This window comes from Pterocles gutturalis, unplaced genomic scaffold (genome assembly GCF_000699245.1).
Source record: "Pterocles gutturalis isolate BGI_N339 unplaced genomic scaffold, ASM69924v1 scaffold16546, whole genome shotgun sequence".
NCBI lineage: Eukaryota > Metazoa > Chordata > Aves > Pterocliformes > Pteroclidae > Pterocles > Pterocles gutturalis.
In genome coordinates this window covers 77,553-99,225 of record NW_010105818.1, presented here as the reverse complement: position 1 = coordinate 99,225, position 21,673 = coordinate 77,553, and positions in this window count along the sequence as shown.

Sequence of the window (21,673 nt, the reverse complement as noted above, 5' to 3'; positions counted from 1 at the left end):
ATTATGTGCGTGCTGAGAATTTTGTTGACTTAATGAAATTTGTCTTAAATTAATCCTTTAGTCTTAGTGTTAGACCCAAAGTCCAGGACTATTTGTGCATTAATGGATGACAGCTGTCATGTATCCATCTCATGATATGAGCTGAAAATACAATTGCTTTATGCATGAGTCATTAGAAAGGATAAATTAGCATATTTTTAGAAAAATGTGTATAGAATACATACAGGTGTTAATTAAGAATGCTACCATGAAAACCAGCTGGTTTTTTTTGAGCCATCTGAAAGGATATTGTCTTTACTAATGATTTGTGTGCTCAAAGAAAGAAAAATTAATAGTAGGTTTATTTCTATAATTTTTGTGAGCTGCTGTAGTCAACATCTAAAAGATGGGCTGCCTGACCAGGTTCGCTCCATAGTTGGCGAATGACCGTCTGCAGACCTGTGTCTGCATTTGATGAACGTGTCCAACTTTGAACAGGTTTGACGGTGTAGAATCTGCAGTCTGTCCTTTCCAGCTTTTTACTGTTATTCCTTCAGATCACATTGGAAGACTCAGTTGCTAGGCTTTGACTTGTTTCCTGTTGGGATGCTTTGGATGAAGCTGCAAATTGGCTTTACCCATGATTCCATCTCTCTGATTAATGAGGTTATTACCTCCTCATAGGGACAAGGGCTTCTTTGTCGTGGCGCATTTGGTGCTTGGGGGGCTGGCGTGACTAGCAGATACAAATTGTATGGAAGCAATTAAATCCAGAGCAAATGTCATGTGGGCTGAATTTCAACATACAGACTTGTGGCATTTTCCCCTTCGTTTTAGAGAGAGGTGGGGTTTTTCTGGTTTGGGGATTTTTTTACATTGGTTAAATCAAAGTCCAGTCGTAGCCTGAGTGCTAGTGCCTGTGACTGGTGTATGAACTCTTCAATGTGGAACTTGGGAGCAGTGCGCTGTGCTGCAGGATTCCCTACCTATGACTGTTTTAGAGGCAGATGTGACTGAAGCTACAGTGAAGAGACAGATACAGGCTTGCACAGAGAACTGAACAGAATGTATTGTGCCAAAAGTGAAATAAGTGCTTAGCGTGTCACAATGAGTTACTACAAGGTAAGGGGAGGTGCAGAAGAGGAGTTAGCTGTCTTGCGCTTCGGCGTGGCTAATGGCGTGCACGTAGGCGGTTACAGCGCAAGCACAGCAGTCATGGAGCTGCCAGGCCAGACACAGCTTTTCCTCCAGTAACTTGTCTGCCTGTACCCTGTACACTATGTGACGTCTGCTGGCCCCTCACTATTTTCTTGCTCAGAGTGCTCTGTTGTGTTCACTGGCTGTTGGTCTGTCCCTGATCCTGTTTGGGTTCAGTGTTCTGACAGACTCTCGGGTTTGTGAATAGGAGGACACTTCCCTGGTACATTTGAGTTTTTCCCTGTACCACGAGTAATCCTTTTTTTCTACCTGTGATCGATTTTCCTAGTCTGGCTGCTGTTGGTGTTTTTATTGAATGTTCTACGTTCCTATGGTGAGCAATGGTGTAAGCATCACAAAATGAAGTAACTGTCTTCTACCAAGAAATTCTTAAAGGTTGTATTGAAGTGTATTGTGTTTCCAGAACAAAAATTGTATTTGAACTGTGAGATTTCTGTTTATGTGACATTCTTAAAGACCACTAGCAGACTTAAATTCTGTGTGTTTTGTTTTTTTTAAAGAATTCTCAAAACTTCTTGGTAGACATGTTTTCCTAGGCTTCACCTTCACTGTGGAGTCCCTAAATACGTCAGCATCAGAACAGCAGGAAGTACGAGTCATTGGGAAGCTGACCTAGGCTGAAGGAAACAGCAGTGTGGTTCCTGTTGTGCTGCAGTGTGACTCTTGGGAAATCACGTAATCTCTCTGTGCATTCATCTGCGGTGTGAAAAGCTAGAAGACATTTTCCCACTTTCTAGTAGCGCATGTGAAATGGTATGTTAAAGATGGAGGCACTAGCACAAAGCTCAGAAGTGTCCGTAGGGGTATTGATAATGCAGGGCGTATGTGTCAGGAATTGATCAGCCTCCATTCTTATGCATGAAAAACTTCCGTGTACTGAAGCCGGTAGTGTACAGGAATAAACACTAAATTTTTGCTCTGTGGAAGTTGTTTCTTATAATGAAAGCATACATCCTTTTGCAGTGTTACCATTCTAAGTGGATGCAAAGCTTGTGTTTCCATAGGCAGCTCAGACTAGAGCTGTCAGCGTATCGTAGGGCAGTCCTTGGTGATTCGTGACCATTCGACCAGCGGCAGGAGTTCAAAATCCCTGGAGAGGACTGTAGATTGCTGTTTCATATGCCTCTCCTGTGGGCTTGCTTACGAAAACTTAACTACAGTTTGTGCAAACTATAAAACACCCCAAACACATTTGGAGGTAGAACAGAATTTTTCATAGGAGCAGAATTCACAAGAGGAAGGCACCTTGCCCAACTGGAGTTTGTTAGATTTACAGATTGTATTGTCAAAGGTCTCTTGACCGGATAAATCATTTGGGTGAAGTGTGTTTGGAGTCTCCTTTTTTAAAAAAAGAAGAAAGGAAAAGACCAAAACCAAGCTGCTTTGTGTGATTTGTTTGCCTAAGCAGCCTTTTGTACACATGAAGGTCCAAATGTGAATGTTGTTTTCAGAATTTTCTCAAAATATGTTATTTTCAAAGGTTTCAGGAATACCTGTAATTACCACTGGAGAAGGGCTTTGGATTGTCTGCTCAGTTGGACAGTTTGGGCAAAAGTAGCTTTTCTGATCTTGGCATCCATTCTGTGTGATTTCTCTTAGCCGCAGAGGAAGTTCCGTTGTGTGGATGTGCTTCCCTGCAGCCCCTGGGCAGTGCCGTGACTCACCTGGGCTGGGTATCTGGGACTCACACAAAGCAGGCTTTGCAGCAGGGACTGAGTACAGCCTGCACTGTGGTCATCCCTGTGAAGCTCTGTGGGGAATGCAGGGAAAGGTCAACATTTCTGAGCTTACATGGGCAGAATTTAGTGTGGGAGTTCTTCACAAAGGGTTTTTTCATTTCACATTTGGTTTTCACACTACATTTTCCTAGTCATGTTTGTCACTTTACTCGTTCTACTGTGTATATTTAAACAGAAATGTAACTGCTTTTGCCTTGAGAGGTTAGGAAAAAAATTTTTTTTTGCAAATGTATATGGCTTAATTGCACACGCACCTCTCAAAAATGAGGATTTGATGTGATGTGGAGTTAATGTGAAAACTGTGGACCAGATTTGAATGTTGAATAAGTGTGTGTATATGCAATCTGCAGCTCCTCTGACTGACACGGCAGCCCAGCTAGCAGGAGCGATGTAGTGATGCCAATGATTCTTACCATTCCTTCCTGCTGCAGAGGATGGACCTGGTACAATGCTTGACAGCCGTTCCTTTAATGGAGACTTTTCCAGTCATGGGGTGGTCTCGCAGGTGCTCCCATCGCTGTCTCCCAGCCCTGACATCAACCAAATGGTAGATTATAATTTTAGACAAAACTAAGTTTTATTAGAGGTGCCAGAGGGTTGTGCTGCTTTATTCATGTTTTATATTTGGAATTTTTATTTTTATCTGCTACTGAAAGACTTTATGGCAGTGGAGAATCAAGGAAATCGTGCCACAACAAGAGGGTGGACAATGTAAAATTGAATAACTAGAATAAAAGAGATTTCTATTGAGACTATTTACAACTTATTGAAAGTGGAATATTAAGTGATTGACATTTAAGAGAAATTAAGGTTTTGCTAAAGATGCAGTACTGAGGGTAGTGAGAAAAGGTATCTATATTGTAAAAGATGTCTTGTCAAAGCTCGGAAAGATCTGGTTTTTGATTTGTGACATTTCCAGGATTACAAAAGTATCTTTTTAAAATTCTGCCAAACTTGAAAGCAGAAAAATGTTGCATCAGTCATCATATTAAAAGAAAAAAAAGAGGGGCACAATTCCAATTAAAAAGAAAGAGCATCTATTTATGAAAATTTCTGGAGCTACTAATTTCATATGAATTTTACTTTGATTATGTTCTGTTTACATTTCCGTGATTTTTTTTAGTGTGATTTGCTATAAATTCCCTCAAAAAGTAGATTAAGAATATAAAAGGTTCAGTTTCGAAGTTATTCTGACAGCCTTATAGAGGCCTCTGTAGGCAATTGTTGTTACAAAGATTGTGGATGTGAGCAGCTGTAGTGGAGCCTCAGCTGAAGGTCACCCAGCCAAAATTCTATACATTCTTCCACCCTTGGGAACACTTGTTATTGTTCTTTTTGTCTTGCTTTGAATTTACATCTGGAAAAGGAAAATAAGGTTCTCTGGGAAGTCTGAGACGTTAGGCGACAGGTCATTTTTCTCAGTATCATACACAGACACACGATTGGACAAATATTTTAATTTTGAATTAATAGTTCACTTCCCTGTTTGTGGGTTTGGTTTTAATTGGGGTTTTTTTAAGACTATTTTGGAGGTGCTGCTGGATTTGTTCTTCTATTACTGTTTATTTTATGGCAGCAGAAGAAAAGGAGTCGATGTAGTGGGAAGGCAGAAGCTCAGTTGTTGTGATAGTTTGTAGAAGTGTCTTTATCACCTCTAAAATGTAACAAAAAGTGTTGCAAAGCATGTAATTAGACAATTTCCTGGTACAATGAAACATCTCTTTTGGAAGACATGCTTTTCAAAGTGAAATTGGTGATTGTTACACTGATTTCTTCATTGCAGATGAAGAGTTCAATCTAAGAAATCCATCCTTGAGATAGATTACTCTTGCGAGTGAGAATTATTTAATTAATCATTTTCCAGATCCAATCCAGAAACAGAGGACCCAGACCTCCTTGCTTCGTAAAGGTGTGAAACCGTAGCATAACCAGCAGGTCAGGGGAGGGGATCCTCCCCCTCTGCTCTCATGAGACCCCCCCCTGGAGTTCAGCATCCAGCTCTGGGGCCCCCAGCATAAGGAAGACACGGACCTGTTAGAGCAGGGCCAGAGGAGGCCACCAAGGTGGTCAGAGGGCTGGAGCATCTCCCGTCCAAGGACAGGCTGAGAGAGTCGGGGTTTTTTTTTCCTTGTATTCCATCTTGTTATGAGAAAAAAATAATTCTGTTCCACATGCTGTAATAGTTTTTGCCTCAGAATTTTACTTTTGTGGGGTTTCTTATTCCTCAGGTTTCCAGTGGGATTTTTTTCAGAGGTGGAGTACCTAAACACAGCAAGTGTACAGGTAACAAATGGATAGCTTCTTCTTTGGAGTGTCTCTCTCTGTGAGAACAGCAATCCTAATTTAGGATGTGCAAAGTACTTGATACGATGGAACTGTTATAATTAATTAATTAATTTTAGGCTACTAAAAAGGGATGTTCAGAAATGCTTGGTCATTTTCCTAAATTTATTAAATAAGTAAATAGCATGTGAAGAGGCACACCACTGGAAAACATGCTCTAACGGAGTCTACCTGGTTTTGCTTTAAACAGAATTATTGTGAACTTCTTATGAACATAAGAGAAAGCATAAAGAAAGAACAAAGATAGAAGGAAAGGGAGCTAAAATATGTGTAGAAGTTTTACTTTTCAGGTTCCAGAGCAAATATCAGTCTAGTGCCGATCTAAGTGGTGTATGGAGCATGGACCCCTGCCAGCAGCGTCTTGAAAGGGTAGTACAGGAATGTAGAGGTGTTTGTAGCTGACTGTGGGCTTGGGGCATGCGGCACCTTGGAAGTGCACCTGAAGGTTGTGAGGCAAATTGTCATGCTGCTTTTGAGTGAAGAAAACTTTAAAATTCTCAAAATATATGCTGCTGTATTACTTTAATGAAACTAATAAGAAGCAGAATGCTTCAATGGGTAGTTAGTCCAAATGACCTGAATTGCTCCCAAGATTAATTGTCCGAATTGTCATCCAAGTGAGCAGCTCCAGCCTTTTATAGCTTCCCCCCAAAAATAAAGTTTAGACCAGAAGTTTGCAAAAATGTTGAGAGTTAAGTTTTTTCATGTAAGCAATACGGGAGAGTTTTGTCAACCTTGCTTCTTTGTGACAATATTAAAAAAAACTCGTGTTCTTGAGAGTCAACTCCTTCATATAATCCACTTTCATTTCTTAAAAATTTCTTCAGTTTTTTTGACCCTGCTCTTCTTGTTAACACAGTTGCAGAAACTTCTGTAATAGGCAGAGATCTTGTTTTAATATCCCACCTTTTTACAGTGTGTAAAGAGTGTTCTTACGTGTGTGTAATGAGAATATTACAATAGGAATATGTATTTGTAGGCTTCTATATCCATTTGTCAGCTGTAATTCAGGGTACAGTAACTGCACAAATAGCTTTGCAGTCCTAGTCCATAAATTGTGAAGAAGAGGCTGGCTCTTGGCATTGACCATGCCGATACTCACCCAGAGCTATGGAGAAACATAATTTTCAGCAGTCGTCTGCAGTGACTGAACAATTCATGTTATTCTATTTTCTTTCCACGGTAGACTTGTTCTGAGGACAGAGGGATGATCTAACTTTGATTCCTTAAATTTTAATTATCTGGCTAGATCTGCCATCTCCTGTGAATTATCTGCCAGAGTTGCCGTGGCATTCCATTGCCAAACATTTGGATGAAGCTTCATGCTGCTGCGGCAGGTCACTCACTATTCTGTGTTGCCGCGTGGCAATGTACGAATGGTCCATGGCACCAGAAATTATTTCAGGTGCTGTACGTTCTCCAGAGCAACTCTTGCATGGTCTGGGGTTGTGCTGGATAAAAGGAGTAATCCTATTCATGGTTGATGGTCTGCTTTTTAAAAAAACAGCTCAGATGTAAGGGACTCACTAGATTATCCTATGGAGACTCTTGTGTTGATTTTCTTGTGAAATAATTGCCAAAAGTTAGCTTTTGTAATTGATTCCAATATTTGGTGCAGAATATTTATAGTCAAATACTTCTCAAAACATCCATTAAATTTTGGGGTTTTGATGTGCTGCTTTTTAGCAGTTATCACAGATCTTTCTTGTGAGAGAGAGCAGCACATTAAATGGCGAAAGAGAAGCGTAAGCTTGCATGTAAAACAAATGGCGATGCAATTAAGACACGGGAGCACTGTTGGTTTCCGTTTTGTGCTACTTTTCCTGTAGATATAGACATACATTTGCATTTGTTTTAGTAGTTTTGTCGTACTGTCTGGTTTGCTCTACTGAAAGCATGCCTTTTGCTGAGGATATTGTCTCAGGAACATTTCCTTTTTCTGCCAGGAGGGCCTCTACTAGAACAATATTTTCAGTAGTCTTTTTGTTGTCTTGGAGAAACAAATGTCTGATTCATTTTTTTTCTAGAAAAAGCAGGAAGCTGTAAAGAAGACAGACTGAAAAAGAAATGCATGCTATTACTTACAATTTAATTTATAAAGGTATAAAGCAAACTGGAAGTAACTTGTTAGACACTGAGGGGATATTACAGTTTTATGGTTTTCCTCATATAATCTGAACCTCATGTGAAGAACAATTTAAGATGAGCTTGTTAAAAATCAAAACTGAAAAACCACCTAAACGTATGAAAACCTCCAATTAAACAGCTTCAGGACAGCAGCATGGACTTGGAAAGCATCCAGTCTGTGCACCTCTGTGAGCTGTGCTGTCGACCGCAGTGTCCAGACCTGCTGCTGCTCTACAGCCGGTACAGATTCTGACTGTAAGCGCTTTTCAAAGCAGGAGAAAACACCAAATGGGGAAATTTGAGTTGAAAGTTCTTTCTGGCTTGTATGAGTTTAAGATTTATTTGAAATAGAATTACATGATTAATGGATAAAATGTTCCAATTAGTTTTAGTAGATGGAAACCAACCTGCATATTAATAATCATGTCACTGAGCATGACTCTTTTTGCTGTAGAAATGGTGACTCCTGAAGGCAAATTCTTCTCACATTTGCATACAGGTGTGTTATTGTTGCGTTCCTGTATGCTGGAAATACCCAAGGTTATTTTGCACCTTTAAAAAGCAGAATGAGTCCATGCTGAAAGGACAGTGGAGTATGAAAGATCACACACCAGCCTAACCACTGCAGCAGCGTGATGGTTCCAGGTACATGCAATCCCAAGCAATAGCTAAGCAATGAGGTGTTGGCGCTTTGGTGTGTCCCTGGTACCAGTCTTGTGCTTACCTTGCTGTGCATAACCTGGTGCTGCACTCCTACTCTTGTTACTGCTCTTCTTCCTTGGGGGCAGTAGTCTTTACTGTTGCAGTGTATCTTGGTGAAAGATTATTCTCTTAACACAGGCATTGTTAAAACAAAGATTGCACTTCATGTTTTTATACCCCTGACCGTGGAAGGAAGCTTAGAAATCTAACAGGAATGCATCGTAAGAAAAAGAAAAGTCGCTTTAAAAAACTTCTGTTATACCCATGCTTTCGCCCTCTGACAGATATGAGATGAACTCCCTAAAAACTGTAATGAAATAGGTGTATTGAAAATATGTGAAGTTCAGTTTTCACTTCTCCAGATAAAGAATACTCTGTGGAAAGATCATCTTGAGTGTATTTAAAGAGCACTTGCAAAGTGCAGAACCAGCAGAAGTCTGTGCCTTTGAGGTAGTGCTGAGGGCAACTGTAGATCTATACCCAAATGAGGATCGGTGCCGGTTTGTTCACAGCCTTTGCAGACTCATTGTACAAAACAATTCAAATATATTTGATAGTTCGTAATTGCCAACAGCCTGCTTGACTGGTACCAGCTCAAGTCTTTCAGGCATCTTGATCCCAAGCTCCACAACTGCTTTTAGGCTTTTGATTGCAGAGCACAAATTTTCTCATAATACGTAAATTTGTCTGTTTCGGAGTGGTATTTTTTTCTTGGTGACTGTACTAGGAACAGCAGGGAAGAAGAGAGTCTTAAATAAAATTCCTCTTGGGGCCATCCTTTTTTTTCACTGCGACAATTCCACCCAGTACAGTCATGATGTTTGTCCTGACTGTTGTGCATGTCAGTGTTGCAGCTTGCCTTTTTAGATAGGGTTTCAGATACTGACAGAAGGGAAATGCCTTCTAGTCGGTCGTGTCCAGCCTTTTTACAAAAAAAAAAAAGTTGCAAAGGCTGCTTTTGGTGTTTTACCTTAGGGGCTTAGAGACAAAGCTATGCCAGTCTTTAGAATTTTAATCAATACATGAAATTTTATGTAAACCACAACTTTAAAAAAACAGTTAGCTGCTGAGAGATTGGAGTTTACAAAGGATGCATTCCTCTGAGTCATTTGAATGAGTATTCCTTTCACAGTGTAATTCCAGGTGGGATGTGCAGGAGTCTTGACCTGCCAGATCATCTCTGCTAGACCTAAATATATCCTGCAGGCTCTTCCCTTATAGAAATCTTTATAGAAATGCCGCTGAAATCATTATGATCCATTATTTTTAGTTTGTAATTTTGAGAGTCACCTTTAACAGATCCGTGTCTTTGTGTCACTTTATGTCTGTGAGATCAAATAGTACTTTCTTTTGTTGCCATGACTTTTGTAATTGGTGTAGTGACTAGACTGTGGTTTAGTCCTTAACCCATTAGCATTATTAAGCTAATTCTCCTTTCGCTTAATGCTTATCTGCTTAAAATAATGTAAAGCAAGATGATGATCACTTTAAACACAAGCGGGGCAGACATACTTCAGTTCACACACCTGGTTTGGCCTTTCCTTTCTGTAAGAGGTCAAACCTCAGCTATTGGAACTAGTTATACTATAAAAAGGACTACAAATGTAAATCCAGAGTTGGTCAATGACATACTTTCTGATATGTTTGTATGCATGTGGAGCCCACGTTCTCTTTGCTGTTGAATAATACAATTGTTACTAAAAATCTTCAGAATATTTTTCTTGAGGTTAGTAAAAAATGGAACTGCTAAGGTACAAATAATGTATTTTTTCTGTGTCAGTGAGAAAGATTTATCCATGAAGAGTGTTTTAGTTTAAATGCCTTAAACAGAAATGAGTGAAGAAGATCCCTTTTCAAACACATCTACCCACTTTAAACAATTCCTCCTTGTGAACTGAACTCTTTCTTTCCAGAGCTATTTATTTGAATAGTGAACTCATTTCTAGCTAACTTTTGTAGGAGGGCTGATTCTCAGGCCTCACTAAATACATCTCTGCTGGAGTGCAAGGTGGTGATTTTTAATTCTTAAAGTGTTAGGGACTGTGCTAGTGATGTGAATGAATACAAATGCCTTTAAAGGCTTTTCTTGAAGAGGGAGAATGTGAGATTTTCTCGTTGGAAACACTTCTTATATTTTTACAATGCCTTCTGTGCATCTTTATAAGAAAATTCTGAAGAGCTCACTAAACCTGCAACCTAGAAGATTTTCGTGATTGCTGATGAATGCAGTGGGGTTTTTTACACTTTTTGCTTAACTTGTTCATCTTATTGCTGGCAGCCACCTTACTGTTAACTGGTAGCTCTTCTTTAGTGAAAGAACTGTTAATGAAGACTTAGGAAATCTCTCTTTTGTTGAAGGTTGATAAATAACAGCCATTCTTTTAAGACACAGTCTTGCTTTTAGGTACATCACAGTTGTCAGAAAGAAAGGGACCTCTGTTGCACAAGATGCAGAGAGAACATCGTGTGTTATGACAACCCTTAGGAGCATCTGTGAAAATCACTTGTTCTAGGAATAACCACCATTGTTTCTCTGACCACAGTTGTAACTGCATGGTTGGACTGAAGTTCCAAGTGTATTTCTTTCTGCCATTGTCTTGATGGGGTTTTGTAGCTGGACGCCCCTTCCAGCATTAGCCCCTGAAGCTGATGCACTTCAGTGAGGCATACAGACGTTTCCCTCCTTTTAGGCGGTGCTTTATGCTCTGTGGATTGCCTGAGACCAAAACAGTACCTTTTTTGTTGACCCAACATTTGTAATTGGTGTAATGACTAGCCTTGTGCCCTATTAAATAAATAAGCTTAGGGCCAGTGTCTAAAAGGCTAATAACGTAGTTAGTACGTGCTGCTTCAATATCACAGCATTGTTCCTTTTAAATACAGCACAGTATATTCCTTTGAAATGTACACAACTTCTCATACCAGCAATCCTCAAACAAGTGTAATTGAACAGCGTACTCCATCCGTGGCCTGCACCGACGTTGTTAAATGTCTGATATTTTTGTACATTGTCCTCAGCCTCAGGGAAGTCTTGCTTGTCCATATTTGTACTTAAATTTTAAAAAGACAGGTTTCCTTTCAAGTAGACTACATTTGGTCGCAATATTACTACAGTGCCAGAACTGACAGTACTTCCTTACGTTCAGCTCAGTCTTATTTCCAACACTGGCCTCGTTGCACAGTCCTCAGGTTATGTACAGAGAGCACCGATGCAGAACTGTCACCCTTCCTCAGCTGAGGTCAACTGTCAGCTACCAGACGTTGCTTCTTTACTTTGGAAAGGTTTTGTTTGGGCAAAGACTTGGTCTTTTAACCAGATCCTGCTTTTCATCTGTTTTTCATGGCAAACGATCACATTTCCCAACCATTTGCAAACAGTGACTGTCTGGCAGGATTTCCTGGATACACAGTCGCTTGAGATTGTAAAAGGCCAATTTTGTGAACTCTGGCGATTAGTATGGTTGTTTGTACTGCCTTTTCTTCCATGGGAACTAATCAGCTCATCATATGGAGGGTAGCAGTGGGGTCCAGAAAAATTCATCTGCTAGCTAATCACCTCCACACGAATCATAAAGAAAAAAAAATGATCGAAATGGGACACCTCCTGACCTTTGTGTGCTAAAACCTTACGAAGAGCTGGAACCAATATTATGGGAGTCAAGGTTTTGTAAGAAACTCTTGAAAAAGTTATTTATAACGTGATCCCGTTTTTGTCTGGTTAGAGTGAGGTACTGAGGACCTTGCAGCGTATAACCCACGAGTTAAAGTTGGGTGAGCAGAAGGCAAAGGATAACCCGTGCTGACTGTGACAAGAACCATTTCTTTATTGAACTATTTTTATATTCTAAGCTGACCTTAAAAGCAAGGGAGTAATAAAAGCATGTGAACCCACAGATGCTATGAGAAATTCGACCGATTTTAGTTTGTTCCCTGTGAGTCAATTCACTGGAAGAAGAGGTGTGGTAGGATTTTTCTCGTGTGCGTATGCCATGTAAGAGAGAGAGAACTCTTCGTAATTTTCCCGTGTTCTGAGGGAACCCCCATATGGGTAATATGGAATAGTAGAGAAGATGTTGAGAGACAGGGTTTTGTCACTATTTTTGTGGAATCTATAAGATGTTTCTTTGGGTCCTGAAAGTGAGGGTGTTTTTTTAATCTCTGGAGTCCTGATGGATTTGTTCTTAATCTTACAGGGAAAAGAGCTATGCTCCATTTTCCTGAGCATACCTCATCTGGTTTCGGGTGATTGCTTTCCTTTTCCTCACCTCATGAGGACTTACAAAGAGGGCAACATGCTGTCACCTTCTGTCTGTGAAAAATTATGTTTATCCTGTATAGTCTTGTGTCTTTACTGTGTTCTCAGCAGTGATAAAAATGGTCCAAAGAGAGGAAGATGAAGTCCTGATCTGTTCAGGTTCATGGGAGTCTCAGTATTAGTTTAAATGAAGCAGATTTTCTCCCATTGAATTTATTTTAGGGGGGAGATGTCAAAGGCATCCTGCTATCCCCTTTCTCTGCCCATATAGATTCTAACTTTTTTCCACTGTATGAATGAGATCTAAAAGTTTTTCATCAGCAGGGTTGGTTTTGGGGGGCAAGGGTGAGCTGGTTAATGGGTTGTTTTTTAAATCTGTCTGGATCTGCCACCCCTCTGGCTGTGACTGTCTGCAAGACCGTGATCTGTGTGTGAGCGCTGGCTGGCAGGCTGGTCAGCACAGACCCTGGTGCCGGAGGGCAAACCTTGCGGAAATGCTTGGACAGTGCAGCTCTTTCAAGTAACCTCATGTCCACATCCTTATGTATGGATATAATGCATTATAAGAGAAATTTAGAAGTGCTTATTTAACGTCAGACACACAGGTTTGAAAGAATGCTTCTTATTCTACACCATGTAACACTGAATCGAGAGCAGGGACGGACAAATGGAGTTTGGTTAGATAAGCAGAATGAAGCACAGATTCTTTCTTATCTCTCTAAGCAATTCCGTGCTCCTTGTACAAGCGTGACTCCCTGTGAAATCAATAGAAGATTTGCTTCCCCAAGCGGCAGGCAACCTTGTAACGCGACTGTGAGCTGCCATTTCTCAGTGTCTGCTTTTCATTAAATAAATCTGCAAAATAAGTATGATGCATTGCACTGCGGGCAGGTTGATAAACTTCAGCACTTACAGTTAACAGTCACAACACTGTTCCTGATGATTTGTTAGTAACAAAAAAATTAGTTCTAAAATTACTGAGAGATTTGAGGGCTTGAAATTCAAAATAATTCTAGCTACCTCATAGCCACTGTTGAAGTAGATAAATATCTATCCAAAGCAGTTTTTATTCACCTGAATAATTATATCTGTGATACAATGAATGAAGAGTGTTGCCTAAACATTATTTTTACTTTATTATGTTGTAACTATATTGTAGGAGAAAATGCTTTTGCCAAAGTAATTTTGGAAAACTAGTTAAAGTCTTATTGACAAGATGTAAATCTTGGTCTGAAGAATTAGGGACTTGGGGCTTTGAGGCAAAACAGAAAATATATTTTAGGATCTAGTTTGTGTCCGCATATCTGTGATGCTGTAGCCATTGGCATTTGTATTAAAATACAAAGATTGCTGCCTGTAGAGTTCAGAGAGCAGAATCTATTTTGACTTTTTTTTTTTGGAGCTTAATAAATGTACTGACCTGAAAGCTGAGGTTGTGAGAATGATCTCTGAATGGGAGCTGCAGTACCAGGAACTGCTTTGCACAAGTGTGTGCATTTTGATCCAGACTGCTCAGTTTCCAGTGAGGGAGAACCATCTGTTTGGGAAATTTATTCCTCAAGCCAATTCATGTTATTGTTTGGAAACTCTGACCAAGCAGAACTGGAAAAAGAGAGCTTGTAATAGGAAAAAAGTTAGAACAACTGCTGTGCATTTGTGGAAAGAAATTGTAGAGACTGCGGTAACACCATTTTCTTGTGCTTTTAAGAAATGCTGGTCCCTGTATGATATTGGTATTATAATAATGAGTTCAACCCTACTTATTCTCTAATCAAAAGGGCATCAGGACTAGAAAAAAACCCATTTTTTTTTTACCCACATACAAAATGTTCAATGCTCTGGAAACGTTAAGGGTGATTTTCTGACAGATTCAGAAAGCAAAACATGAAATAAAAATCTAGGCTGTAGAAGAGAATTCCGGGATGAATTCTGCAGTGTCGTACATTTCTCTGCCTCTGGCCAGTGCAGTGGGATACAACTTTAGAAGAGTCTTTTTCTATAACTTCATAGGGATTTTATGAACTCTTTTGTTCTAGGTTTTTGTCCTGCTGTCTGTTCTTGCCTGGGGAAGATTTTGATTACTTCACTATAAGAGGGTTCAGCATTATTGAAGGAGGGGTTTCTTGTTTGTTTGTTTGTTTATTTTTACTGGAGTATGGAATATGTTAAAACAATAACAGCAAGAATATTTATTAGACTGGGCTGCTTCTCCCTTTCTTGTTACAAGGCAGCACCGATTTGTATTTCGTGCATGTAAACCCTGACTGCTCATAAACATGGTGACTTCTGACATGGCTTTTCTGCTGGTAAATAGAGGCATTCACAACAAAACCTGGTTACAGCCCTCTGGCTCAAGTGGAGGATGGTTAATTATTTTTCATTCTGTAACCTATTTAACATTTTCTGTGACTTCATGAATCTGAAAATGTCATATATCTCTCACAAAGGGATATTTTGTGTTCAGATTATTATGTTTTTCCCCAAAATGAAATAAACATGGTTTTAAAAGAATCATTAATATCTCTTTAAATATGAGTGCTTACAGGCACTCATCAAGTAAAAAAAATGCATTAATGCCATTATATATTGTATACATTAAAAAATCCCGTAACAGTGTTCTATATAATAGTTTAATTCAGTACCCTTTTTTTCTTTCTCTCAAGAATTGGGATTCCATCCGAATTCTAAAGGTTAAGTTGTCAGTACAACTCAAGGGTTGTTTTGTTTCCATTTGTATAACTAGTTTAATGTTTTTAAAGTCCCCAGCATATGCTAACAATGGAATCAGTCAGTTACAGGGAAGCTTAGCAGGAGCTTCTTAAAGGTCTCTTCACAGTAGCAAGTAATGCTGAAAGTAATTCAGGAAAAGAGCAACCCTCTTCACAGAAGAAGTTATTTTAATTAGTACTTAGCATAGGATCATAAATATGCAAATACTTATGTAATGTTCCAGCTTCAAGATTAGAAATTATTATGAACATGCAGAAGGAGAACAAAGTCCATGGTTCAATCAGTTTAATCATTACATTGTGTCTCCTTGTTAAAGCTTCATTAAATTTTCATGAAATATTATCAGTGTCTGAAAAAGCAAGTGCCGTGGATTTTATTAGCTAAACCTGCAGACTGAAATACTGGAGACAGTCACTTGAACCTAGTACAGTAACGAATAGCTGAACTATCGAGTGTTAGTTATTGATTTCTGCACTTCCAAAGGAGAAGTGATTGAGAGATACTGGTTTTTCTGTGTGTTTGTGTCTGCTTTCAGTGATATAATGAAAGAGAAAATATTTTTCTTTCCAACTATTGAAATGAACAGTGTAAATGAAATCAATAGCATGCAGCTTTACGCCCTTCAGCCTGATAGGTATTTTCTCTTCGTATGTGTATACTGTGCACATGATCTTTTGCAAAATACTATTTAATGTTTTGGCTTTGAATAAGGCGAACTCTTTTGTTTTCGTGATGAACGGTAATAATGTCAGCAGATAATTAAAATGCTAGTTAGAAGATAATACTTAACAGCTGTTCTGCCTGCCTACCACCAGTTGTTTGGAGGATGTCGGTCGGGGCCACCCGGAGTGCTTTGCAGCAGCTGTAAACCTGGAGTAGCTTCGCTAGCTTCCTCTGCCCGTGAGTGCTTGGGGAGTGCTGTAAGAACAGGCAAGCCGCTGCCGTTCAGGAGAGAAGCTGTAAAAGTTCTTCAGCTAAAAATCTGGTAAAGCCTGTGTTTGTTGTGTCTGGTTTTGGTATAAAATGAAAATATCACCATAGATTTCCATTCATCTTTCCCATTCTTCCTTCCTCTGTCAGAAATCACTAGACCACTTCTGAACAGTAAATAGATGGAAACTAACCCAGCCGTCTGGCGGGGTAAGCTGTTCTGACTGCGGGGTGCTGCTGAACAGGGGCGCCTGGCCCTGCCCTCATATTGCCAAACCTTTTTCTTTCTCTGGTTTTGACCAGCAGTCGTGGGGCTGCAGGATCAGTTGGATCAGTTTGTTAATTTTTCAGGTTTTTTACAGACCAATAACTTTTGAATATTTGAATTAGACTGAATTCAAAAAATTAATTTAATTTAGAAAATAATTGGAAAGAGTTCACTCTTGATTCTTTTTTCCACAGAAATGTTTTTTGTGTGCTGAGGAGCACATAAGAACGCACTGCTGTTCAGCAATTGCCCGTTGCGTTGTGAGTTGGTGCTCTGGCCTGCTTTGGCCAGGCAGCGAGCGTCTGAGGAGCTGAGGGGCGCAGCATCCCGAACAGGCCCTGGCCTGTCTGGGGAAGGGAACAACTGTAATAGTAATAGGAAAGGATCCTTTCATCTCTGCCCTAAGTCACATCTCACTGAAAAGTAGGTGAGAGGAGTTTGCATATTAAAAGGTAAACAAAGGCAGCTGCTTGAGCCTCCTCCCCTCCCTATCCAGGGTTCTCTTCCACCCGCTCAGCTCTGTGGAGTAGGATTATAGTGCAGCCCCACAGGAGCACAGGGTGACTGCAGGAGGGTCCTGACGGAGGTGCGGGAGGGACGGTGACCTTGTGTTTGGAACAGGTGGTGGCTTCAGACTGCTGCACCTCTTGTGTTCGGGAGGGCTGACTGCTCAGCAGCCCTGTGGGCTAGGCCCCTACACCGATGGAGGCATTAACGAAGTTGAACGTGAATTTTTCTTTGTTATTTCTGCTCGTTGTCCCTGGGCTACGCTGGGGCCATGCTGAGCTGGTGTCACAGTGCAGGTGGGCAGCTCGTGTGGGTCCTGGTCTCAGGAATCCTGCGCCAGCCGACAGGTGACACGAATGGCTGCTTTAGTCAGGATCACAGGGGGGCCAACATTACTGGCCCCTACTCCAGGGAGAAAACCCCCCTTAGCTTGTGAGAGGGAGCTCCCCTCGAGAGCATGGCCGAGGGCACCAGCAGGGTGAGGGGCTGTTCGGGGGTTCCTGGGAGCACCTCTGGTTTGTGTCAATGGGTTGTTTTATACCAGCATCTTTCAGTGCCTTAGAGACTTGCTTTAAAAGCTTACACACCATTTGGCTTTTGCTGCTGGATGCTGCAGGATAACGGTTACTGAAGAACTGTGTAGCCTGGCTGTGGCTGCGGTTTTTCCAGAAATAGCACTGCAGCACCATGAGCCAGCTCACACCATAGGCTGGGCTGTGGTGGCCCCCAGGTCATCTTCTTAAATTTAAAAAACTTCCCATGTGTATAACAGTGTATCTGCCACATCATGCAGTGTCACAGCACCGTGAGCGGGCTCTTACTTGAGAGACAGGCTTCCTTTTTGTCCCTTTTTTGTTTACAAGGAGCAGAAGTTGGGCAATGATTTGGCTCTGCTTGTGCAGATGTAAACAGATTTCCCAATGTTCAGCGACGGTGGTGTAGCCAGAAGCGGATGGCTGGACGTTCTCCAGCGCAGTGTGAGCTGTTAATGAGTCAAAACATGAGGGCTGGTCGTGCTGGTGCGTCACCAGCTTCCCACTTGCCCTGAAGCAGCTTTACTTTGATGTGGCTCAGTCGCAAAATCCACTCTTGGTCCATCTGACAAAGCCCTGATAAAGGACCCGAACAAGTACTGCGGCGTTAGCCAGACTCTGAGTTTATGTTATTTCAGGTGAGAGTGCACTTCTGGAATAACGTATTTCAAATCAGTTCTTTCTCCTCAATTCCCCTTAAGCCTTTCTATAGGAGTAGACCTGAATTTCCTCATACTAGAAAAAAATAGATGGTCTGAAAATAGGACGCACTGAGATGTTGTTGGAGTTAGTACAAGCAGAAAGAGAATTAGTATACTTCATGCTGCTGCTTGCAAATTTAAACTAATTGAGCTGTCTTGGCAAGGCTGCAGTTGAAGTCGGGGATGAGAGCCTCGCAGTTAAAAAATGCCGTACACAGCAGCAGCACAAATTCTGAAGAACGCTGACATTTAAAAGTGGGAAGCAGGCGCCCAAACAGGAAGCATTTAACAAAAGATGAAGGTACAACAGGTGGAGCAGAATCATTAAGTCCTAGCGAAATACTGAGTTGTTTAGATCCAAGCTTTGCTGTGATTTTTCTTTGATGAGGGGCCACCATTGGGGCACAATTTACCACTTACTGAGCTTGTGCATCCTAGGACTTTCTGGGTGTGAATGCCGTGATTTGGGCAGCTTGGGGACACCATTTATCATAGCATGTTCTGTGTCATATTTGACAGATATGTATCTCATTTGACTTGTAAATATTTACCTTGCCCTGATTTCAGTGGGAACACTGAAACTTCTTGTTTGCCTGTGAAGACCCCCCATCAGTAGCATCTGTGATGCAGAAATAGAAGTGAAAATGAATATTTCTTCTTTCCTACACTGCTTATTTATGAATGAAGACCTTGTTGAGAAATGGCCTGCTTTTGTACTAGGGTTTGTAATAAGAAGAAATGCAGAGATTGCTTCTGAAAAACTTGGAAGTGAGATTTGAATATGTATTTTGGGGCTGCTTTGTCATGTGTTTGAATATTCCTCAAATAAGAATCTTATAAAAACAATTCTTAGAAGTTTGTTATGTTCCTACATAGCAGTTCTCTTTGCTGTGTAGCCAAGCGTCAATGTTACAGATCAGGCGAGATATCCTTGACGTTTGGGGCCTCTCCTCTTTGGATCCGTACACGTGTAATGGAGACACTTCTCTTCAAAACTTATAGCAAAAGAACTGTTTCACTTATTCTCTCCCAAGCTCTTAGGCTGTCTCTGTGGATAATGTGTGTGGATGATGAACAGAAAATGGCATACAACAAAAGAGGCAATAATAGTTCTATAATAGTAGCAGAATATAATAATAATAAAAGAGCAAATAATTAGAAATTTAGAGTATTCACAAAATTAGTATTTTTCAGAATTCTTCTGCCACTGAGTTTCAGCTTCACCTTTGGTTGAGCAATCTGTACAGTAGTACTTGTTACAGAAAGTGTATTTAAATATGATCAGCACTTTTTATTCATAGACATTTTTAAACAAAAATTCTGTTATTGTTGCATCTCTGTTTTCCTCTTCCCCTGCCTTTTAGGAGAAAAAGGAAAGTAAAAATGACAAGTGAAATTGAAAAATATTATTTATTATACTTCAGAGCTATTTTATGAAAAACTTTTGAAAATGAGAATTTAATTGTCATTTGCAGAAAATTGTGCAAAAAATTAAAAGCATAAACTAATAATTATAGAAAAATACTTTTTCCTTAAGGGAAGTAGAAACTTCTTACAACTTACAGAAACAGAATACGGCTCTTAGGACTGAAAGATGTGTTTGTGGTATTTATTAAGTATGAATTTAGACAGATGTAGTGTAACAGGCTGTCTTTCTATATAGCTGTTGCTACACCAGAATTAAGTATGTAAAGTGATTTACAACAATCTAATTCCATTGACAAAGCAGGTAAAACCGGCATACAAGTCAGTTCCTTCGGGGACGTTTAGACCAGGGGTTTAGTGCCGTGGTGCCTGCTTGTCTCAGGGATCCTGGAAGTTAAACGCTTACTTTGTCCAGTACCAGAGTTAACTCTCAGGTGTTGGGAAGAGTAAAAATTTTACTGTCTTCCAAGCAGGTCCCCCTTGTTGTACAGTTTAGCAATAAAGGCAAAATTTCTAGCCTGTTACTTGCCTTTGTCCAGAGCTTTGTTTTCTGTCTCGTTGTAGGCTATGTGATCTATGCCAAGAAAAAAGCCCTTCTGGGATTAGTAGTTCTGGAAATAATGAAACAAGGAACAGATGGATTGATCCAGTCCCAGATATGGATTCTTGTGTACAGCTACACAATTCAGAGACAATCCAATGGTCTTTGTTACAATGAAATCTCACACGTATGGGCAAAATCATTTTTTTCCAGGGTTGAAATAAGCAGTGGTTAAAGGGTGTGGTTTCACAGCCAGAAGCGCGGCTCTTTCTCCACGGCGGCTCTGAAGTGCCTCTCCCTTCCTCACGCAGCCGTGCAGCTGGGTGGAGGAGAGTCCAGCAAAAACAGAGTCGGCGACACAGAGAAGAGTAAGAAATTAGTGTTAGCCATAAGGGTTTGCTTAGCCTGATCTGCAGACTGCAGGGCCGCAGGATCACTCCTGTCAGCCCCAGAGAAGGGATGAGAACGCGTGGCTGGGGACACGGGACTCCCCTCTGAGCAGCAGTGTGGGCTTGGGTCATCCTCAGCCGGCTGTGAAATCGCAGCTTCAGCCTGACCTTCTCTAACGTTGGACTGTATCGTGCCTTAAAAAAAACAAAACTGATCCTGTGGACAGTCCAAAGCTGAATGCTGCTCTCACGCCTGCTCACTGTGATGGAATCTGACCCGTCTGCTCAGCACAGCGTGTGTTACTGGACGTTTGTGACAGGGCTGGGTCACCTGGCTTTGGGGGGTTCTAGCCTGGTCACTGCCTTTGAGTTGGTTCTGATAATGGAGGTCCTGGATTTTAGGACAGTATTCTGCATTTTAGTGTTTGAAATCTAGCTGTGATGCTTAATGTTTCACCCATTGGCCTTTAAGAAAAAAGAATCTAAAAAAGGCTAATGTCTGTCACTGCTACATTTTCTTTTATTCTCCTGTACGAATAAAAAGATACTGGGCCAAAATCTGTTGTCCCAGTGTAAATCCAGTACATTTCAAGTGGAATGAGCTGGTACCTGTTTCTGCAAAGGTTTAACATAACCTTTTCCATGCCTATGTAGAAAAAAAAAGGGGGGGGGGGGGATACATGAACAGTGGAAAAAGATTTGGGGGAGGCTTCTCTGGCCTGAAACCAAGCCCTTTATTTTAGAATCGTAGTGCTGATTTTAGGGACTTGTTGGGGCTTCAAGTCTACTATCTTAAATTGTTAAATAAGCATTGTCTAATTAATGTTTAACAGCCCTTTCTTTAATAACTGGATAAAACCAAATCGGCTTAGTGGTCATAGTAATAAATTCCAGTAACAAATAGCCATTGCTTGATCTTGAATCATAATATCAATGCCATATTTGAGGGTTTTGTTTCAGACACTGTCTGCGTTTTTTTAATGAAGAAGATATGTTTGTACCCTGCCGGGATGGCACCAAGAAGGGTAAGCAGGGTCACTCCTGGATCCTGGCTGTGGCTGCTGAGAAGTTACCATGTTTGCACAGACTGCCAGCTGCAACCAAGAGTTCCTGCTCCCATGCTCTTTCCTAAATATCTGCAGTGATGCGAGTCTGTGCACAGTTAAAGGGATGTGACCCACTTGCCACTGGCATCAGTAGCAAAACTCCTGGTGAATTCAGTGTTTCAGGATCAAGGCCTAAATGACAAATTCTATATTTTGATCAGTGTCTACTTTCACTACTTG